We start from the raw sequence: 6103 nt of genomic DNA, 5'->3' as shown, positions 1-6103 counted from the left end.
AGAAAACCCCAACAAAAAACAACTTAATTTATATGAATAGGGATACATAGTACACCCATTTTTATAGGTAGACATCAATGAAATTATCAATTTTTTATTTGTGCTATATCATTTCACTTATTTTATATCTTTGGTCATTCTCACCAAAATTTAATCATTTTAATTTACCTTTTAAAATAATAAATGAACCTTAGTTTATAAAACAAGATATTTTCTGATGAATTATTTCTCCATAAAATAAACTCTGTTACTGACATATAGTATCATATAAGAGGTTCAGCTAACATATATATGCTCCTTAATATTTTGGTCTCAATTATAACGTCCCCTATACATTAAACTGACAGATTCTTTTAATCCACCAGCAAATGTTTTCTTTGCCCACATAAACTTAAATTGTAGGAAACTTCCTGCTCAGAATGAAGGATTAAGTAAACATGATTACTGTTGATCCTTACAGAAAACTCTGGTCATAAATATAATGCTATATGATTTAGCATAATGGCAGATAATTTTCTACAACGTAATTTGCATTTCTGCATTGATTTAGAGAACTGAAATTCCAAAGAGTCTTATCAATTAAATTAACAAAATCCTCTTAAGTTACTTGTATTTCAATCAAGTAGTTGGACACAGCCTCCCTATCCTACACATGGGGTCATTTGGCAAAGGCTGAGAGTGAGAATCCAATGTTGCTGTCACGACATTCAAGAATTTCACCTGGATGTGGTGGCTTATGCCTGTGATTCCAGCACCTTGGGAGGCCCAGGCGTGAGGATCTCTTGAGCCCAGGAGTTTGAGACCAGCCTGGGCAATATAGTGAGACCCTATTTCTACTAAAAAGGAAAAATTAGCCCAGTATGGTGGCATGCACCTGTAGTCCCAGGTACTCAGGAGGCTGAGGTGGGAGGATCACCTGAGCCCCAGGAAGTTGAGGCAGCAGTGAGCTATGTTCATTCCACTGAACTCTAGCTTGGGCGACAGAGAGAGACTCTATCTTGGGAAAAAAACAAAAACTAAAAAATTTTCATTTGACGCCAGAGTAAAAGGAAAGAATAAACTCTACTACACATTATTTGATAAAAGCTGTTGGGTGAGGCCAGGCGTGGTGGCTCATGCCTGTAAGTCCAGCACTTTGGGAGGCCGAGGTGGGTGAATCACTTGAGGCCAGGAGTTCAAGACCAGCCTGGCCAACACAACAAAATCCTGCCTCTACTAAAAATACAAAAATTATGCGGGCATCGTGGCATGCGCTTGTAATCCCAGCTACTCAGGTGGCTGAGGCAGAGAATCGATTGAGTTTGGGAGGCAGAGGTTGCAGTGAGCCGAGATCGCCCCACTGCACTCCAGCCTGGGCTACAGTGACACTCTGTTTCAAAAAGAAAAGCTGTTGGATGAAATTAGGCTTTCTGTTCCCTTGGCACGGTTTTTGACTCCCTGCATTCTTTCTGTTTTCATCCTTATTCCATCATTTGTTTCTGTTCTTCTCTTTTATGTGTAAGTATCCCCAAGTAATATCTTCCCTTTACAAACAGAATCAATAGTCCTGACAACTCAAAATACACTGACAGCAACAACAAATTTCTCAAATCCACCTGAATCACGTGCTGCGTTCAGTCATCCTTCACCTTTTTTTCCACAACCTGTCTTTATCCTTGACTTCTCTCCTGAATAGTACAGGTCTCCTTGTTAGGAAGTAGGAATTAATGCTGCGATAGACACTGTGCTGGACCTTTGTTTCTGTTCGTCTCCTCTATGTATAAATATCCCTAAGTAATATCTTCAATTTACAAAGAGAATCAACAGTCCTAACAACTCAAAATACAAAAATGCAATAACAGCCACAACAAATTTCTTTTTTTTTTTTTTTTTTGAGACAGAGTCTCGCTCTTTGTCACCCAGGCTGGAGTGCAGTGGTGTGATCTCGGCTCACTGCAACCTCCGCCTCCTGGGCTCAAGCGCTTGATTCTCCTGCCTCAGCCTCCTGAGTAGCTGGGATTACAGGTGCCTGCCACCACACCTGGCTAATTTTTGTACTTTTAGTAGAGACGGGGTTTTGCCATGTTGGCCAGGCTGGTCTCGAAGTCCTGACCTCGTGATCCGCCCACCTCAGCCTCCCAAAGTGCTGCAATTACAGGTGTGAGCCACCGTGCCCGGCCAACGAATTTCTTAAATCCACCTGAATCACGTGCTACATTCACTCATCCTTCACCTTTTTTTCTACAACCTGTCTTTATCCTTGATTTCTCTCATGAATCACACACGCCTTCTTGTTAGGAGTTAGGACTTCATGCTGTGATAGACACCGTGGTGGCATCAGGGAAGAATGTCTGTGCACACTTTATCTATGGGTCCAATTCACTGTAATTAATATGCCATACCCTGTATTCAGCATGTATTTACACAATGTTTTTTGTGGTTTAACCCTCTTCTTTGCTCACTTCCTATTTTTAAGAGATAGGACGTTCTCGTGTTGCTGGGATAGTTCTGACTCCTCTTCTGACTTTTTTTTTTTTTTTAGAAATGGAATCTTACTCTGTTGCCCAGGCCAGAGTGCATTGGCACCATCATAGCAAAGTGCAGCCTCAACCTCCTGGGCTTGGCTAAAGCAATCCTTCCACTTCAACCTCCTGAGTAGCTGGGACTGCAGGTGTGCACCACCACACCCAGATAATTTTTTAAATGTCTTGTATCAACAGGGTCTCACTATGTTGCCGAGGCTGGTCTTAAATTCCTTGCCTCAAGAGATCCTCCAACCTTGCCCTCCCAGACATAAGCCACTACACAGGGTTTTTCTGACTTTTTAAATGGTGTCACCTATTTTATGTCCCACGGATCTTCATCTTCCATTCTAACTCTTCTTGCGATCCCTCTGATGGCTCATTTTTTCCTCTGTGTTCGACTATCACTCATAATAGCTGCCCTTGAGCTACTGTCATCAAGCCAGAGTTTCCCTAGTCTCCATACATGGCTTTTCTGAAAGGTTAAACACTATCAGGTCTCACTGGATATCTGAAGGCATCTCAAACTTGAAGTCAGTGGTGATTTTATGGGCTTTCTTGAAACATCTGAGCACATAGCACTCACGGAATGATGTAGTTAAGACACCGTGGTGACAATTCCCTGGCAGTAATTATCCCTCATAAATGACAGAATATGAATTAGACCGAATGTTGAAGGAGAATTTCATTTTCCAACATTAAATCTAGACTCTATGATCTCTCAGGGAATGAAAAAATGTCAACGTGTGTGTGTGTGTGTGTGTGCACGTGTGTATGTGTGTAGGTGCTTCCTGATTTTTACCTGACATTAGGAGTATCCATAAGAACCATTAAATATCTTTGCACTGTACCAAATACTTACAGCCTCCATGAAATTAACACAGTACAATAAATTTTGAAAATCAGTACAAAGGTGCTTATGATGAGTGATATATTCAGCAGATCATCAAAAGAAGTGTTCAAATTATTTTAAAGTTTAACATCAGTATTTTCCTTTTAATTAAAGTGAAATTTGAGAACAATTTCTATGCATGGAGTGGTTATTCCATATTATTTTAAAAGTGTAAGATTTTATTTTCCTATTTAAGAGCACAAGCCAGTAGATGAGAGAGGGATTCTCATTAAAACACAAAACACACAACACTTGAGTATTTCTCTCTGATGAACTGATTTATGATTTATGCACGGTCCTCTTGGGTTTTATATTTCACAAGGATTTTTATTTGCTTTAAATAAATATCCTTTTGTAGAAAGTTTGATCCTGAAATGTCTGAGGTAATGCAACATATTTTTGATAAAATTCAATTCAGAGAAGAAAATTACAAAAGTATGTTATATTATAAAGTCCTTTAACTCTGATGGAACTGCAGCTGGCTTGATTCTTACACGTCTACCTCCTGTCATCATATGATTGGCACTGAAACAGATACCATTTCTGTGCTTGGATGTTGACTTACAAAACTGTGGGTCTGGTTATCAAGACATAGTACATAGACACAGGCCTAATAAGTCAGAATAGAGATGTATTTCTGGTTCTACTTGCAGGGAGCACGATTACAGGTGTTAGTCCATTCGGGCTGCTACAGCACGAAACCACAGACTGTGTGACTTATAACCAGCAGACACTGATTGATCACGGTTTATGAGGCTGAGTCCAAATCAAGGCATGGCAGATTCGATGTCTGGTGAGGACCTGCTTCCTGGTTCATAGACGGCGCCTTCTTGCTGTGCCCTCGCATGGTGGAAGGGTTAAGGGAACTCTCTGGGGTCCCTTTATAAGGGCACTGATCCCATTCATGAGGCCCCACCCTCATGACCTAACCACCCTCCCAAATACCTCACATCCTAATTCCATCACCTTGGGATTAGATTTCAACATAGGCATTTTAGAGGAAAATAAACATTTAGACCCAGAGTGTCCAATCTTTTGGCTTCCTAAACAACACTGGGAGAAGAGGCATTGTCTTGGGCCACACATAAAATACACTAACACTAAAGATGGCTGATGATCTAAAAACAAATACAAAAAAGTCTCACAATGTTTTAAGAAAGTTTATGAATTTGTGTTGGGCCGCATTCAAAGCTGTCCTGGGCCACATGCAGCCCATGGGCTGCGGTTTGAATAAGCTTGATTTAGATCATACCATTACATTTAACCTACATCCTCTCTCTTCTTCACTTTGCAGGAATGGGGACAAAGTTGTTGAAACCTTCTCCTTCTCAGGCTCACTTTGTCAACATCTGTGGCTGAATGTAGACGTTCCCCCTTTTAGGCAAATTTCTTTAAATTCATAGCAAAGTATGACCAAGAACATTAAAACAACACTCCATTGCTTATGCCTGACATTGAAGGGCAAAATTTACACCTGCTATACAGTTCAAGGTTTCCATGGCCTTAGTAGAGGTCATGAAATGTACAGTTTTAAAACTTATTGGAATATCTTTATGGAACTATTTTAATGGACTAGAGTGACAATATTTTTATACAACATTGACCTCCCCTGCCCCAAATGATGTGAAAGACTGTGGCTGTATTAGAATTTAGTCTAGTAAGACCAATACCATTTCAGGGAGCTTTTTGTAGTTTTTCTCCATGAATATATTTTCCAAATCAACTGTTCTGAGCTGAGTTGCTGGAACATTTTCAATTCTTTATAAATACATATTTTGGCTGAGTTCAGAAACCTTGGACTAGGCACTGTCCTTTGAGTGAGATGTCAGGATTGAGGTAGCATAGGCACAAGACCAAATTTTAGTTCATGATGGAGTATTGCCAGCTTGTGAGCCTCTGGTGCTTTCAAGGAAGCATAGGTGATGGAAATCAAATAAAAACAGAGCCAGGGAAACATCTGGTGTGGAAAGTATCTCATTGCATAAAATGCTAAAAAAAAAAAAAAAAGTTGAGAAAATTAAGGCTCTTCTATTTTTTAAAAGAAAAATTTGACTCTACTAATTATAACCACAAGGAATGTTCTCCAGACTTGAATATTTTAAGTGAAAGATTAATATCCAGCCATTTATAAACCTCCAAATCCTTTCCCCAACTTTATTCATATCATTTTTTATTCTAAATTTTCAAAAAATTTACTGATCTAGTTTGGAAAAATCATGTCCTTGAACTGTTGAACCATATTTGTAATCTGTTTCAATAAAAATATAGATATAATACTTAGAAAAACAGATTCTTTCTGGTATTGGAAGGTTAATGATCATTTCATCTATGTTTCTGTCTCCTAGTTCAACCATTTATCCAACATTCTACTGAATTATCCTCTAGCCTTTGTCTTCACAGCTGCAAAGGCAGGGAATTCAATGCGTTGATGAAAACAAACCAGGATTCATAAGCTTTTACTGAAACATGACTAAAAATGTCAAACTATTAGAAAAAGTATACCCACATTCATTCAAGATGAAGAAAAACCCATCATAGCTTATCTCAGCCTGACTTAAATGATAGAAGTCATATTTGATTGCCATTTGAATCATTTTACAGTTTTTAGTAAGGAGATTCCTTAAAGAACTAAAAGTAGACCTACCAATCAATACAAGAATCCCACTCCTGTGTGACTACCCAAAGGAAAAAAGTCATTATATCAAAAAGA

At 38.9% G+C, this 6103-nt stretch overlaps 1 long non-coding RNA gene across 1 annotated transcript in view; it reads left to right on the top strand.

Moving 5' to 3' along the window:
• Nucleotides 1–5683, top strand: part of LOC116810989 (uncharacterized) — a 6472-nt gene extending 789 nt beyond the window's left edge. Inside the window, exons 2-3 of the long non-coding RNA XR_004370433.1 lie at nt 2522–2650; nt 4688–5683. This is a non-coding gene — a long non-coding RNA (uncharacterized LOC116810989). The remainder of the gene's footprint in view (nt 1–2521; nt 2651–4687) is intronic.
• The last annotated feature ends 420 nt before the right edge of the window (nt 5684–6103 follow it).

This window comes from Hylobates moloch, unplaced genomic scaffold, assembly GCF_009828535.3.
Source record: "Hylobates moloch isolate HMO894 unplaced genomic scaffold, HMol_V3 SCAFFOLD_7, whole genome shotgun sequence".
Classification (NCBI taxonomy): domain Eukaryota; kingdom Metazoa; phylum Chordata; class Mammalia; order Primates; family Hylobatidae; genus Hylobates; species Hylobates moloch.
The sequence above is the reverse complement of the archived record's forward strand: the minus strand, read 5'-3'. Positions and strand labels throughout refer to the sequence as shown.